Raw genomic sequence first — 16,490 nt, 5'->3', positions numbered from 1 at the left:
GTACTCCCATCCAGCCTACACATCTAAACCTCCTTGCTTCCTAAGCATGGACCATAGAGAGCTGAATCTGCAGTCCTATTTAGCCTGTCCATCCCGCTCTCTAGGGTCTGGCCTGTCACTGCTGATGGAGCATAGGGAACTGGACGGGCAGGCTGCATGGAACTGCCCATCCAATTCTCTATGCTTTAGGAGCAATTAGTGTGGCTCCAAAAGAAGTGACTGTGTCAGTGAACGCAGGGATGTCCCCGAGAATTGGTAAGCCAATGGAAGGAGATGAGAGGTAACATTTTGGGATTGCGAACAGCAAACCTTGTAGTGAGTGTTCAGGGGTTTGTGAACCCACAGATCCCAACAAGAATTGGGGTCCTTATCCTGTTCCCCTTGCTAAACCACCATCTCTTAACCACTTGCTGCAATGTGGACACATTAAAATGTCTTGTTTGCCTATCTTAGCTGCAAACAGCACGTTTTAATGAGTCAATTGCTTCTGCCATTGCCGTGCATGTGCGCTCCTTCCACGGGCACCCGCCAGGACTTACTCATCTGTGATTGGTGAACTGGACACGTGTTCCCTGAGCCAATCAAAGTTCCTGAAAATGAATAATCATGGCATCAGCAAGAAGCCATTGATCATTCATCTAATGAAAACACAAACACTTCGTGTGTGCTTGAACTTTGTTCAAGGCACACAGAATAAAGTGTGTGGGGAAATATAGTAAAATTAAAATTGCATTACACGGCACTATTACATACATACAAAAATTACTTATATAAAAAAAGTCAAAGTAAAAGCATCAAAAAATATACATAGTTACCTTTAGGACTCCTCTTTTTTTAAATGTATGTCATGAGACTTATTACTGTTATTTTAGCAAATAAGGGCTTTTCATTATTAATGGGATACAGTGAGATAACGAAACAAAGAAAAACACAAAACAGGAAAAATACACCATTGTTTCCACATGATATCTTGTCCCCATACATTGTACTAGGAAGATAATTTAAATGTTGTGATAGCCAGGACAGATGGGCAAATAAAATGTGTGTGTTTTATCTAAAGTAACATTGTTTATTTTAAAATTATAGGAGATAGAATTTGAGAAAGAGTGTATGGTTTCATGTTTTCCCTTTAAAATGCATATAAAATAATTACTGAAAACAAATATCACCTACAAAAAGCCTAATGTGTGGTGGAAAAATAAGATCTAGATTATTTAGGTTTGATAAGCAGTGATTAAGTTATTGCTGAATCAATGAGAAGAGCGCTGAAAGGTGAAAATTATTGTTGGCAGAGAGGGTCCAAAAGTATACGTGACCAGCACAAGATGGTTCAAACTGCATATTTATTCAGTTTCAGTGTGAACAACATCAGCCCAGACATCCAACCACAGTTCAGGATGTCACTACAGCTCTTAAAGGACCACTATCGCGAAAAAAGTCGGCAGTTAAAATCTGACAGAACCGACAGGTTTTGGGCCAGTCCGTCTCCTCATGGGGGATTCTCAGGGTTTTCTTTGTTTTCAACAGCATTTCCTGAACAGCAGTTTAACTGTCAAAGTAGTAAGATACCAGCCAGCCTCCCTACTCACTTGTACACTGTTTTGTCAGTTAGACTTTGAAACTGCTGTGGAGGAAATGCTGTTGCAAACAAAAAGAAACAAACCTTGAGAATCCCCCATGAGGAGATGCATGGGCACAAAACCTGTTGGTTCTGTCACATTTTAACTGCCAACTTTTTTTTCGCGATAGTGGTCCTTTAAAAGTATTTATAGCTCCTGCTGCATGCGGTAGATGAAATACATACTTCTTGGATCAGGCTATGTCCACATTGCAGCCACAAGAAAAAGCTGCCCCTCTGCTCAAACTGCATCCATCATTTTCTTTCACCAGGGAGTCGACCAATCCACACCCGGATCTCAAGGGTGTGACTACTGCAACCAAGGTAAGGAAAAAGTGACTGGGTCTCCACCTGGATTTTATGCAAAAATAGCTTAAATTTATTTATACCATAGCACAAAAATAAACACGATGTTTCGGCCTGCGGCCTTTATCAAGTGTTACAACAAACTGAGCACAGCTCACATTTAAATCACAAAGTTTCACATACAACACACCCCCTAGGGGTGGGTACAAGCTTAATAAGAGAGATTTAAAGGGACAGTGTACGCAAACATCAGGAGTTATAAAAAGTATTTCAAACTAAACTCTTCATTAAGTCCATTTGGAATCAACGTATCCAGCTTACTAATCCATCTGCTTTCCCTTTGAAGGAGGATAGTCTCATTGTCCATTCCCTCACCTGACGTGACTTTCTCCAGTACGCACCAGCGTAAATCGACAACCATATGATTGAATTCATAAAAATGTCTACCTAAGGAAGAATCAAAACTTTTTTTAGGATCATTTACATATTTCCTATATAACCTAATGTTGCTGCGATGCTCATTCAACCTCACTCTAATCGGTCTAGAGGTCTGGCCTACGTAGCCCATCCCACAGGGGCACTTCAAAAAATAAACCACATTTGATGTAAGACATGAAAAACTCCCATTCAATTTAATCCTAGTGCCCCTCCTGGGATGGGCGACACAGTCGCCCTTCACAATGCTGGTGCAGTTCTGGCAACTCAGACACGGAAAAGTGCCCATCTTTTTTGGTAAAAATGTCAATGCCTGTCTTGGATTAGTCTTCAGATCAGCCCTAACTAGTCTATCCCGAATGCTCTTGCCCCTTCTATATACAAAACTTGGGAGGGGGAATAAAACACCTTAGATAAAAGGGGATCAGCTTCTATCAATGGCCAGTTACTAAGTATAGTCTTTTTCACCAGTTGGGCATGATTATCGTATGTCGATATGAACTGCACCCCCCTTTCACAATCTTCTCTCTCTGTGTCCTCTGTCTCAAAAATGTTCTATCCAATCCTGCCACTGTATTAGTAGTGTTGGGCGAACACCTGGATGTTCGGGTTCGCGAACCTTCGCCGAACATGGCCGCGATGTTCGGGTTTTCGCGCCGAACTCCGAACATAATGGAAGTCAATGGGGACCCGAACTTTCGTGCTTTGTAAAGCTTCCTTACATGCTACATACCCCAAATTTGCAGGGTATGTGCACCTTGGGAGTGGGTACAAGTGGGAAAAAAATATTTGAAAAGGGGCTTATAGTTTTTGAGAAAATTGATTGTAAAGTTTCAAAGGAAAAAATGTCTTTTAAATGCGGAAAATGTCATTTTTCTTTGCACAGGTAACATGCTTTTTGTCGCCATGCAGTCATAAATGTAATACAGATAAGATGTTCCAGGAAAAGGGACCGGTAACGCTAACCCAGCAGCAGCACACGTGATGGAACAGGAGGAGGGCGGCGCAGGAGGAGAAGGCCACGCTTTGAGAAACAACCCAGGCCTTGCATGAGGACAAGAAGCGTGCGGATAGCAATGCATTTTGTCGCCATGCAGTCATAAATGTAATACAAATGAGAGGTTCAATAAACAGGGACCGGAAACGGTAACCCATCACAGATGTTCATTGTTCATGTTACTTGGTTGGGGTCCGGGAGTGTTGTGTAGTCGTTTCCAATCCAGGATTGATTCATTTTAATTTGAGTCAGACGGTCTGCATTTTCTGTGGAGAGGCGGATACGCCGATCTGTGACGATGCCTCCGGCAGCACTGAAACAGCGTTCCGACATAACGCTGGCTGCCGGGCAAGCCAGCACCTCTATTGCGTACATTGCCAGTTCGTGCCAGGTGTCTAGCTTCGATACCCAATAGTCGAAGGGTGCAGATGGATTGTTCAACACAGCTACGCCATCTGACATGTAGTCCTTGACCATCTTCTCCAGGCGATCGGTGTTGGAGGTGGATCTGCACGCTTGCTGTTCTGTGGGCTGCTGCATGGGTGTCAGAAAATTTTCCCACTCCAAGGACACTGCCGATACCATTCCCTTTTGGGCACTAGCTGTGGCTTGTGTTGTTTGCTGCCCTCCTGGTCGTCCTGGGTTTGCGGAAGTCAGTCTGTCGGCGTACAACTGGCTAGAGGAGGGGGAGGATGTCAATCTCCTCTCTAAAGTCTCCACAAGGGCCTGCTGGTATTCTTCCATTTTGACCTGTCTGACTCTTTCTTCAGGCAGTTTTGGAACATTGTGTTTGTACCGTGGATCCAGAAGGGTATAAACCCAGTAATTGATGTTGTCCAGAATGCGCACAATGCGTGGGTCGCGTTCAATGCAGTCTAGCATGAATTGAGCCATGTGTGCCAGAGTCCTGCCAGAATCCTCATCATCCTCTTGTGAGCGTTGTGATAGTTGTGATGCATCATAGTCGTCACCTTCTTCCTGGTCTGCTTCTGCTGACCATTTGCGCTGAATTGTGGAAGTCCAACGTGCACCGCTCTGGCCCTCGTCAGTGGTGGCATGAAATTCCTGCTCCAACTCCAGCTGTTCCTCCTCCTCCTCTTCTTCGTCATAGCTGCTGGGGCCAGCGTTTTCTGAGGCAGATGGCCTGATGTTGGTATGATCGTTTTCTCCTTCAGATTCCCCCAGTTGCATCATGACAGCTGTTTCCTGGATTTTCAACATTGACTTCTTCAGTAAACACAGCAGTGGTATGGTAATGCTGACTGAAGAGTTGTCACTGCTCACAAGCAACGTGTATTGCTCAAAATTTTGGAGGACTTGGCAGAGGTCCAACATGTTGGCCCAATCGGATCCACAGAAGCTTGGCAGCTGTCCGGATGCGCCTCGGTACTGCGCCGTCATGTACTGGACCACTGCACTCTTCTGCTCGCAAAAGCGGGCTAGCATGTGCAGCGTAGAATTCCAGCATGTAGAGACATCACACAGCAAGCGATGGCGGGGGAGATTGAAGCGCTCCTGCATCTTGGCGAGTGCCCCCGAAGCAGTACTGGAATTTCTACAATGTTTGGCCACTCGTCGCACCTTCAACAGAAGATCGGCCACGCCTGGGTATGTCCTCAGGAACCGCTGAACTACTAGGTTCATCACGTGCGCCAGGCAAGGGATGTGTGTCAGCTTAGCCAACCTTAAAGCGCGAATGAGATTACTCCCATTATCATACACAATCATGCCCGGTTTCAGGTCCAGCGGTGCCAGCCACAAATCCGTCTGTTCCTTTATTCCCCTCCAAATTTCCTCCCCTGTGTGCTGCTTATCCCCAAGGCAGATCAGCTTCAGCAACGCTTGCTGACGCATGCCAACAGCTGTGCTGCACTGCTTCCACGATCCTACTGCTGCTGGGTTAGCGTTTCCGGATGAGGTACAGCTTTGAGATGCATTGGAGGAGAAGGAGTCAGAGAGGTAGGTGCTGCTGTTGTTATCCAGTGGGAGGGACGGCGGTGCAGCTGTTTGCGGCGTGGGCAACACCCGCGCCGTAGCAGGTGAGGAATCGCTGCCAGGCTCCACAAGGTTCACCCAGTGCGCGGTAAGGGAGATGTATCGACCCTGGCGGAACGCACTCGTCCAGGTGTCAGTGGTGAGGTGAACCTTGCAGGCAACGGTATTCTTCAAGCTTCGGGTTATTTTGCTGACCACGTGCTCATGCAACTCAGGCACTGCAGAGCGCGCAAAGTGGTAGCGGCTGGGAACCACGTAACGTGGGATGGCCACTGACATCATGCCCTTGAAGCTGTTTGTCTCCACCACTCGATATGGCAGCATTTCGCCGGCCAGAAGCTTGGCTATGCTGGCTGTTAGTGCCACGGCCCGGGGGTCATTTGCTGGCAATTTCCTCTTGCGCTCAAACATCTCCGAGACAGACAACTGAACCGTAGGGCTGCACACTGAAGGGCTGTTGGTTGTTGTGTTTGATGAAGACTGGGAGACCTTAAGAGCACTATTCTGGAAAGTGACAGTGTCAGCGTCGTCTGATGTTTGTGAATGTTGTTGTAAACCACGCAATAGCTGGGCTACTGCTGCTGCTGAGGAGGGTCTGGTGGTGAGTCTGGTGACCCCAAGGGAGGCAGTGTTGCTGGTACCCTGTCCTGCCGCGTTTGCCCACAGAGTGGGATGTTTGGATACCATGTGGCGGGTCATGCTGGTGGTGGAGAGGTTGTTAATATTTTTCCCAATGCTCAGGCGGGTCTTGCACACCTTGCAAATCACCATGGTACCATCCTCACTGCAGTCTTTAAAGAAAGGCCAGACTTTGGAGCACCTGCCTTGCTGGCGATTTCTGTTTGCGCCTCTTTTGCGTCTCACTTGAACTTCCACGCTTGTGGTGCCTGAAATTTCGCGCCGCCTACCTTGTGGCACAAGGCGAACTCGTGCAGCAGTGGGTTCTTCAACAGACTCATCTGTGCTGCTACGACGGCGATGTTCTCCTTCACATACAAAATCTGGGTCTGTGTCCACATTGTCCAAACCCTCCTCTTCCATCTTCTCAAACTTGTCATATGTGATTGTGGGCCGCCACCGTGGAGTAGAGCTCCCCAGAACAACCTCTGCGCAGCTCACTCCAACGTCGTCTTCCAGATCTTCTCGGCCGACCTCCTGCAATTTAAACCCCTCCTGCCCAACTTGCTCTGGGATTTGGGTTTCAAAGTCCTCGGACTCGCCTTGCATTTCAGTGCGCGGTGCATTTCCCACAGTAAATGGTTGTGAATCCGGGCACAACATTTCTGGCTGTTCCATTGACCTTTGAAAGGTGGAAGTTTGTTGGGCTGGGAATAGCTCCTGCGAATACCCCATTGTGTCCTGAGGAAATTCTTCGGACTGGTTATTTGGCAGTTGTGTGCGTGGTGTCGCTGCCAGTTGTGTCAGCTTTGTGCTTACTGGCTCCTTGTAACTGGCTGAGGACTCGGACCTCGTGCGTGATGTGCTGGTGCTGCTTAACCCACTGCTGGATGCTTGAGAGGTCATCCAATTAATTATCTGGTCCTGTTCTTTTGGATTTGTGAGGGTTGATTTCCTGGACAACATGGGCGGTATTGAGTGGGTTTTCTTCGGTGCTCCACTGTGGCCTGTACGTGAACCGTCAGGGGAAACGCCTCTTCCCTTGCCCCTCCCTCTTTCACAGGATTTCTTCTTCATTTCACTTATCCTTAAAGTACACGCTGACTGGCAGCAGTACAGTGGCAGTACAAAAATGCTATATAGTGGTGGGTGAGCGGTGTACTACTATTCCCAGCAGCGACACAGAGCACAATGCTATACAGTGGTGGGTGAGCGGTGTACTACTATTCCCAGCAGCGACACAGAGCACAATGCTATACAGTGGTGGGTGAGCGGTGTACTACTATTCCCAGCAGCGACACAGAGCACAATGCTATACAGTGGTGGGTGAGCGGTGTACTACTGTTCTAAGCAGCGACACAGAGCATAATGCTATACAGTGGTGGGTGAGCGGTGTACTACTCAGGGCCGGGCCTGTGGCAGGAGAGGCTCCAGCCTCAGGGCGCAGTGTAAGAAGGGCGCACAACTCATTTAGCTATCCTTCCCTTATTGTATTTGAAGCAGAGAGAAACAAGAAAAGGGGATATATGGCAGTGACTGCAAGCCAGATAACTAGAAATTAATGTGTTGGGGGCCATGGGGCACCCCTTAGTCTAATAGCAATGAGTGTGTGACGGCTGGGGTGGGAGGGCTGGAGGGGCGCACGTTGGTGTCTTAGCCTTGGGTGCTGGAGGACCTTGTCCCGGCTCTGGTACTACTATTCCCAGCAGTGACACAGAGCACAATGCTATACAGTGGTGGGTGAGCGGTATACTACTATTCCCAGCAGCGACACAGAGCACAATGCTATACAGTGGTGGGTGAGCGGTGTACTACTATTCCCAGCAGCGACACAGAGCACAATGCTATACAGTGGTGGGTGAGCGGTGTACTACTATTCCCAGCAGCGACACAGAGCACAATGCTATACAGTGGTGGGTGAGCGGTGTACTACTATTCCCAGCAGCGACACAGAGCACAATGCTATACAGTGGTGGGTGAGCGGTGTACTACTATTCCCAGCAGCGACACAGAGCACAATGCTATACAGTGGTGGGTGAGCGGTGTACTACTATTCCCAGCAGCGACACAGAGCACAATGCTATACAGTGGCGGGTGAGCGGTGTACTACTGTTCCCAGCAGAGACACAGAGTGGCAGTAAACACAATGCTATACAGTGGTGGGTGAGCGGTGTACACAGAGTGGCAGTAAACACAATGCTATATAGTGTGGGTGAGCGGTGTACTACTGTTCCCAGCAGCGACACAATGACTTGGGGGACCCTGGCTAGCCTGGCTGGAGAGAGAACTACCCTGCCTGCCTACCCAAAGCTAAACCCACAGACAAATGGCGGAGAAATGACGTGGATCGGGTATTTATTTACCCGAACCACGTGACCCGTTCGGCCAATCAGAGCGCGTTCGGGTCCAAACCACGTGACCCGTTCGGCCAATCACAGCGCTAGCCGAACGTTAGGGGAACGTTCGGCCATGCGCTCTTAGTTCGGCCATATGGCTGAACGGTTTGGCCGAACACCATCAGGTGTTCGGTCGAACTCGAACATCACCCGAACAGGGTGATGTTCTGCAGAACCCGAACAGTGGCGAACACTGTTTGCCCAACACTATGTATTAGCTGTCTCCCTTACTTCCTCTCTCCTATATCCTCTCTCTACAAAATTCTCCACTAACCTGTCAGCCTGCATATGGTAGGTCACATCATTAGAAGTAATTCTTCTAGCGCGAATAAACTGGCTTTTTGGGAGGCCCCTAAGTAGGGGTCGGGGATGACAACTACTAGCTAGTAGAGCAATATTACGATCTGTAGACTTTCTGAACAAATCAGTCTGGAAACACCTTCCATCAAAAGTAACATCCACATCCAAAAAATGTAATTTACAAGGATGAAACTCCAAAGTGAACTCAATGGTTTCATGGCACGAATTTAAAACATTGAAAAAAATTTTTAAACTTTCTTCAGAACCCGTCCAACAAAATAATAAATCGTCTATAAAACGACAGTAACCTCTACCATATTTCAAAAAGATGTCATTAGTCAAAATATACACTGATTCAAATTCCGCCATGAAAACATTAGCCAACGTTGGGGCATAAGGGGCCCCCATGGGCACTCCTCTTATCTGTAAATAAAAATCTCTCTGCACCCTAAAATAGTTGGATTTTAGGCATAAAACCAACAGGTCATATACAAATGATACATTGACATTCGGTTTAGCCAAAGTTTCCATAGCTTTCTTAATAGAGTCCAGTGCTTCCTGGTGTGGTATATTAGTATACAAACTCTTAATATCCAGACTAACTAGAAATCTAATATCACTGGTATCAATCTCTTCCAGAGTATTCAGAAAAAATGCGTAGTGTCCTCTAAACACAATTTATTGCTTTTCACGATTGGTTGTAAAGCACTGTCAATATAGATACCCAATGGCTCCACTAATGAGTTAACCGCCGACACTACTGGTCTTCCTGGCGGATGTGTAATATCCTTGTGGACCTTTGGCAGTGTATACATTACTGGTATCTTATACTGTTCCTTGAGTAATGCCGACATCACTGCACTGGAAATACAGCCTTCATTATAAGCCCCTGTAACAAAAGTCGATATCTGATCCTTGATCCTCCGGGAAGGATCCCCTGGGAGGGAAACACAAGTGTCGGTATCATTTACCTGTCTCAATAACTCAGACACATATTTGTTCCTGTTTTGCAGTACCAGTGATCCTCCTTTGTCTGCCTTCTTATAAATAACATTTTCATCCTTTTGCAACGATTTAAGGGCTTCCCTTTCTTTCCTAGATAAATTATGCATTGTCTGATATTTCTCATCACCCCAGCTTTCCTCCAGTGAATGTAAAACCATGTTTTCAAAAATATCCAAAACGGAATTTTCTATAGGTGGATCACTTTTATTCCTAACTCTCAGTCTATGAGGGAGTTCAACATCCTCTCTACTTTCAGATCTATCCAAACTGTTAGCAGGTCGTCTCAGAAAATGCCACTTCAATTTCCTCACAAATTTATACAAGTCAACTTTGACCTCAAACAAATCCTGGTAAAAACTTGGGACAAAACTTAGTCCACGATTCAACACCGCCATTTCAGGAGGATTAAACTGTTTATCAGCTATATTAATCACCAGCCCTTCTGTAAGGGTCATAGATGTTCCAATAATAGTTCCAACAGTAGCTCTGCCCGAACCTACTCCAGGGCATATCGCCCCCATACTCTCCAACATATTCCCCATGTTACTCACAGTTAGTTGCGGGCAACGTGCATCCAAGGATTGCGGCTCTGACTTCGCGTTACTCTCGCTGTCGCCGGCTCTGAAAAATCCTCCCTCCTGGAATGGTGCTTTCCTCCCCGAGACTGAGGCTTGGAGCGCAGCGCTGCCGCGCCTGTGACGTCTGTCTCCTCCGCCTCCGTCTACGGTGTCCACATTGCAGCCAAGTCTGCTCCCCATGGACTGACGCCATTTTTTGCCATATAACCGCTCTTTGTCAAGTGATAGCATGCTATCACTTGACAAAGAGCAGTTATACTACTCGAAACAGCGACAATCCGTTGTGAGCAGACTTGGCTGCAATGTGGAGATAGCGTGATCCAAGAAGTATGTATTTCATCTACCGCATGCAGCAGGAGCTACAAATACTTTTAAATACTCATGACAAAGAGCAATTATACGGCACAAAATGGCGACAGTCTGTTGTGAGCAGACCTGGCTGCAATGTGGACATAGCTTGATCCAAGAAGTAAGTCTTTCATCTACTGCATGCAGCAAGAGCTATAAACACTTTTAAGAGCTGTAGTTACATCCTGAACTGTGGGTGGATATCTGGGCTGATGATGTTCGCACTGTGAAAGTGAATAAATCTGCAGTTTGAACCATCTTGTGCTGGTCACATCTACTTTTGGATTCTACAAGTCTGTGACAGCCACTCAGACTAGACCATGCACTACCAAAGCAAGGGAGGTGTACTGTCTAAGGAAAACACGGTTGGTGGAAGGGGTAAAACAGACTGTTGAGTGAAGTGGTTAATTCAAGACATTAATTGTATATATGGTAGCAAAAGTATATTGAGCTGCCCTGCTCTTATTTTCATTGTAAGGGGGTTATAATTTAACTGTAATAAATGCACAGTGGCCATATCAGGGTGATTTAAAATGTGGTTCCTTCAGCTCCTGACAAAAAGGAATAATTAGCTTTCAGCCTGTGAGAACTCTAGTAGTCAGGGATCGTTTTATCAGTCAGGTTTAAGTGTTTTGGCTTCTTATTACTTTTCAGGAAAGTCGGGCTGAATTTTACTTGCTGTTCGACTGCCTCATATACATGGATAACGCCATTATTTCTTTAACACTTGCTGTGCACAAACATAGAAGTCCTCAGACAAGTTATTAGCTGGACAAGCACTGTATGTACCTATTTTCATCTTATTTTACCTGTTAGTTCAGGTACACTTTAAGCAGGCTTTCTTACCTAGTCATGCAGGAAATGAAGATTAGAAACACAATGAACACAATTAAATCTGGAGGCAGCCAGCACACTTGTGGAGCAGTTCAGTGGTCAAACCAGCATTTGCATCGAGATTGGTGGAGGGCGGAGCTAAGGGCACCACAACTTCTGCGTAGAGATGGCCCGAACGGTTCGCCTGCGAACGATTCCAGGCGAATTTCCAGCGGTTCGCGTTCGCCAGTGAAGGCGAACTTTTGCGGCAGTTCGATTCGCCACCATAGTGCACCATTAGGGTCAACTTTGACCCTCTACATCACAGTCAGCAGGCACTTTGTAGCCAATTAGGCTACACTCTCTCCTGGAGCCACCCCACCCCCCCTTATAAAAGGCAGGCAGCCCCGGGCTTTACACTCACTCGTGTGCCTGCATTACTTAGTGAAGGGACAGCTGCTGGCAGACTCTCATAGGGAAAGATTAGTTCGGCTCTTGTAAGCTTGTTAGCTTGTTAGCTTGCTCCTGGCTGCTTGTTATTGATAAAATAGCACCCCTCAACAGCTCTTTTGAGAGCTAATGTTCTCCTGATGTGTTTTTATGTGTTGCCCATTGACACTGCATTATACAGCCCTATCTGTTGCAGCTGGACCTTGGTAATTGCTATTACTATTACCTGCCTACCTATACTGGGTCTCCTGCCTATGCCAAGCTAACTACTGGGGCACCTACCTATGCCTATCTACCTATGCTGGGACACCTACCTATGCCTACCTACCTATACTGGGACTTCTACCTATGCCTAGCTAACTACTGGGGCACCTACCTATGCCTACCTACCTATACTGGGACTCCTACCTATGCCTGCCTACCTACCTACACTGGGACTCCTAGCTAACAACTGGAGCACCTACCTATGCCTACCTACCTATACTAGGGCGCCTACCTACCTATACTGGGTCTCCTACCTATGCCTAGCTAACTACTGGGGCACCTACCTACCTATACTAGGACACCTACCTATGCCTAACTACCTACACTGGGACTCCTAGCCAACTACTGGGGCACGTACCTATGCCTACCTACCTATACTAGGGCACCTACCTATACTGGGTCTCCTACCTATGCCTAGCTAACTACTGGGGCACCTACCTATGCCTACCTTCCTATACTGGGACACCTACCTATGCCTGCCTACCTATACTGGGACTTCTACCTATGCCTATCTACCTATACTGGGACACCTACCTATGCCTACGTACCTATACTGGGACTTCTACCTATGCCTACTTACCTATACTGGGACTCCTACCTATGCCTACCTACCTATACTGGGACTCCTACCTATGCCTAGCTAACTACTGGGGCACTTACCTATACTAGGGCACCTACCTATGCCTACCTACATAGAAGAAGATAATAAGATTGTTGCTTCATTGTGGACAGACCAAATTTGATCAGCTGGACAGTCACTGTTGTTCTATCATTGAGCTACCACAGCCCGGCGACCATATGGGCTTGAAAACCGCTATCGCCACAGTGTGCACCAGTCCAGCACGGCCATCACTACGCAAACAGCTGTTTGCGGTGCGTTACACAGTGAGTTTGGTTGTGGCCAGCATAAATGTTTCTAGTGTTCAAAGTTCGCATCCCCATTGAAGTCTATTGTGGTTCGCGAAAGTTCACGCGAACCAAACCTTTTGCGGAAGTTCGCGAACCTAAAATCGGAGGTTCGGGCCATCTCTACTTCTGCGCCTATAAGCTCCCAAGCAATAAATACAACCCTGAATACTGTTATCTGTTCTTGTGTTGGTCAATGGTTATGAGGCAGATGTAGCAGATTCATACACCTACTACTTCTGAGGGCCAAAGTGTAAAAGCTATTGCAACCCTGTATGCACGTCGTTGACAGTTAAGGGCAGTAACTACCCATGGTCTTTAAACTTACCACAGTGGTTTGTGTAAATATAACCCAAAAAAGTACAAAATCACGATTCTCAAAATCCATGCAATGTACACGGTCGATCTGGAGAGGACATTTTAACCACTTCGCATCCAGGCCTGTTTTTCCCATAACTACCAGAGCAGTTTGGACATTTCAGCTATGCCCACATTTAAGTACAAATAACTTTTTCACTACTTATCGCCCTAGTGATATATGCATTATTTTTTGGGGGGGGAACAAACTAGACTTTCTTTGTGTGTTTATTTCAGCAGTAATTATTTTATTTCCTATGCATTTTAAAGGGAAAAAGAAGAAAAAAAAAATCTCGGTTTTCACCAATAACAGTTTGAAAAAAAACAGTGCCACAGTGAAAAAAGACTTCATATTTTATGATTCTATTTATTTACTTTACTTAAAGAGACGTCCCTCTGGCTCTTCTCCCAGGCCTTCGCTCAGAAATCGCTCCTGGCGACACTGGGCCTGAGTGTCGGGCTCCTTCTTCCTGAAAGGTGATGTCAGTCGTCACCACGCTGACCACCTCGCGTTATCACGGTGGCCGGCGTGATAGTACAGCGCATGTGCGATTAAACCGCGCATGCGCCGTATTGTCACGCTGGCCGCTGTGATGACAACTGACGTCACCTTTCAGGAAGAAGGAGCCCGACATTCGGGCCCAGTGTTGCCGGGAGCTACGGCCTGGGAGAAGAGCCGGAGGGATGCCGAGGGACCTCCTGACCTACGGTGGGCTGGAGAAAGCCCCAGGTAAGTTCAGATTTTGATTCTATTTACAGCTCGGAGTCCCTGTAAACACTTACCCTATGTTGATGGTACAATGTATTCAACATTTTATTTTTAAATAATGGTATTTTTTTCTTTAACGTGTGTACTTTTTTGTCCTTCTACCATATTAATGAAAAGTCCTACAGCTACAGAATAATATTCATGTTATTCAGCTTTTAACCACATAAAGACCATGGGCTTAATCCCCCCCCCCCCAAAGATCAGGCCATTTTTCACAAATTAGGCCACTGCAGCTTTAAGGCCTCGCTGCAGGGCCACACAACTCAGCACGCAAGTGATTCCCCCCCCCCTTTGCTGCCCACCAACAGAGCTCTCTGTTGGTGGGCAAGTATCGCTCCCAGGACATTTTTATTTTTTTTAACAAATATTTTTGTTCCTTTTTAAATTCCTGCTTTTTTAAAATTTTCCTCTTTCTCCCTCCCCCCCGCCAGCCAATCACTGTGATCGGCTTCAGCCTATGACAGCGGACCACCCCTGAGCCTGCCAGGGGGACAGCCGTGTCACACAGCTGTCCCCAGTAATATGCTATTATAGATTGCAGAACTGTACTAAGTAAATAGACAGCGGTTTCGCCATCTAACAGTCTCCGAGCGGCCATCGTTGCCTGGGAGACTGAAGGCGGAGCGGAACTCCGTCATCCAAGTGCAAATTTTGGACAGAGGCGCCAGGCAGGTTAAAATTATCTAAAAACAACTAAAAAGGAGGAGTACAGGTGGACTTACCTCCTGAAATGATGGACAATCGAGATTGTTCAAATCACAAATAATTTATTTTTGCACTCCGCAACGCGTTTCGCAGGTATAACCCGCTTCATCAGGCAAGGAGTGCAAGCTCAAAAAGGTCCTGGCGCCTCTGTCCAAAATTTGCACAGTATATAGTCCACCTTGGGTGGAGGGGACTGTCCCCTTCTTTCTATCTACAGAGAGCGACTTCTTAAACCTGAGTGGGGTCAGGTTCTAATACTCCCCACCTGCATTTCAAGTGGTTGCCTATGTGGTAACCCGTGTTTGTGAGTATATCCACATCTGTTAATTATTTCGCCAACAGTTGTTAGACTTACTGCACTATATTGGGCTCTCGGTTTTTCTTTTTGTTTCAAGTCCGTCATCCAAGTGGAGATGCGCGCATGATCTCCTGCAAAACACTCCCCCAGGACTTTATGCCGATTGGCATTAGGCGGTTCTGGGGGAGCCACCATGTTCACGCCCATCGGCATGATGCGGTCCAGTAGAGATTTAAGGGGCTCTGCAACGACATTGAATATACTGTAGCAGTGAAGTGATAAAGTGAGGTTTACTTTACAGCTGTCCTCCCAATCAGACTTAAGTTGCCGGTTAACGAAAACAACCTTCTGATCTCATAATTGCAATCGGATTGGAGTGTGCTGTTGGTACCAATCGACCACAAACAATAGGATCATGTGTAAGTTCTACGGATCGATTCTATTTTAAATGATTGGATTGTTTATATTTTCAATCCCATTCGATTATTTAGAATTGCTTCCTTCCTACTGCAATCATAATTATTGAAAGATCTGCTCACTAGAAATTAATTATGCCACAGACCGACCAAAAATGACCAATGGTTGTTCATTTCCTCAGTTGTTTTGCATTGGTAAATATCAGATGGTTCTACACAAATCCTGGATTGTGTTTGTGGAGGACCAATCAATTAAAAGGGAAGTCTGGGCAGGACACAAAACCAGAGTGCTGATATAGGCGGGATGTGAATGACCAGAGCCATGACAAAGTCTTCTAACACCCAAGGCTGAGAAACTCCAAAGTGCCCCCCCTCCATCCCCAGCTGTCACGCACCGACTACTACTAGACTAAGAGATGCCCCATGGCCCCCAACACCTTACTTCCAGTTATCTGGCTTGCAGTCACTGCCATGTATTCCCTTTTCTTCTTTCTCTCTGCTTCAAACACAATATGGGGAATGATAACTGAGTGAGTTGTGCACCCCTTCCTACACTCGCCTCTGCCTCGGCCCAGCCCTGTGAATGACTTTTCAGGACATTGGAATGGATGATGGCAGAATGGATTGCTCACAGACCCCTTATATGTACACCCGGTGATGCATGAGCAAGCATTCCTGATAATGACTGGACACCTGTCCAGGTTAGGCACACAAGAGGGATGGGAGAAACATCACTGTGAAAGCATAAGGGTATCTAGAGAGAGCATAGTAAAAGTAATGCAAAAAATGTACATCCTTGTGTAGATAATCTTACTCATCATAAAAACCCTCCAAAGCAAAACAACAAGCTAGGAACACAGCAGAAACGCTGGCATTGTGGAAACCGCTAGCATTTTTCCCACTAATGAAAGTCATT

General features: G+C 46.4%; 1 protein-coding gene across 1 annotated transcript in view; it reads right to left on the bottom strand.

The window, feature by feature from the left end:
- Nucleotides 1-16,490, bottom strand: part of CADPS2 (calcium dependent secretion activator 2) — a 506,020-nt gene that overhangs the window by 82,376 nt on the left and 407,154 nt on the right. The window lies entirely within an intron of this gene.

The sequence above is a fragment of the Hyperolius riggenbachi genome, chromosome 3 (genome assembly GCF_040937935.1).
Source record: "Hyperolius riggenbachi isolate aHypRig1 chromosome 3, aHypRig1.pri, whole genome shotgun sequence".
Lineage (NCBI taxonomy): Eukaryota > Metazoa > Chordata > Amphibia > Anura > Hyperoliidae > Hyperolius > Hyperolius riggenbachi.
This window is presented reverse-complemented; position numbering and strand designations above follow the sequence as displayed.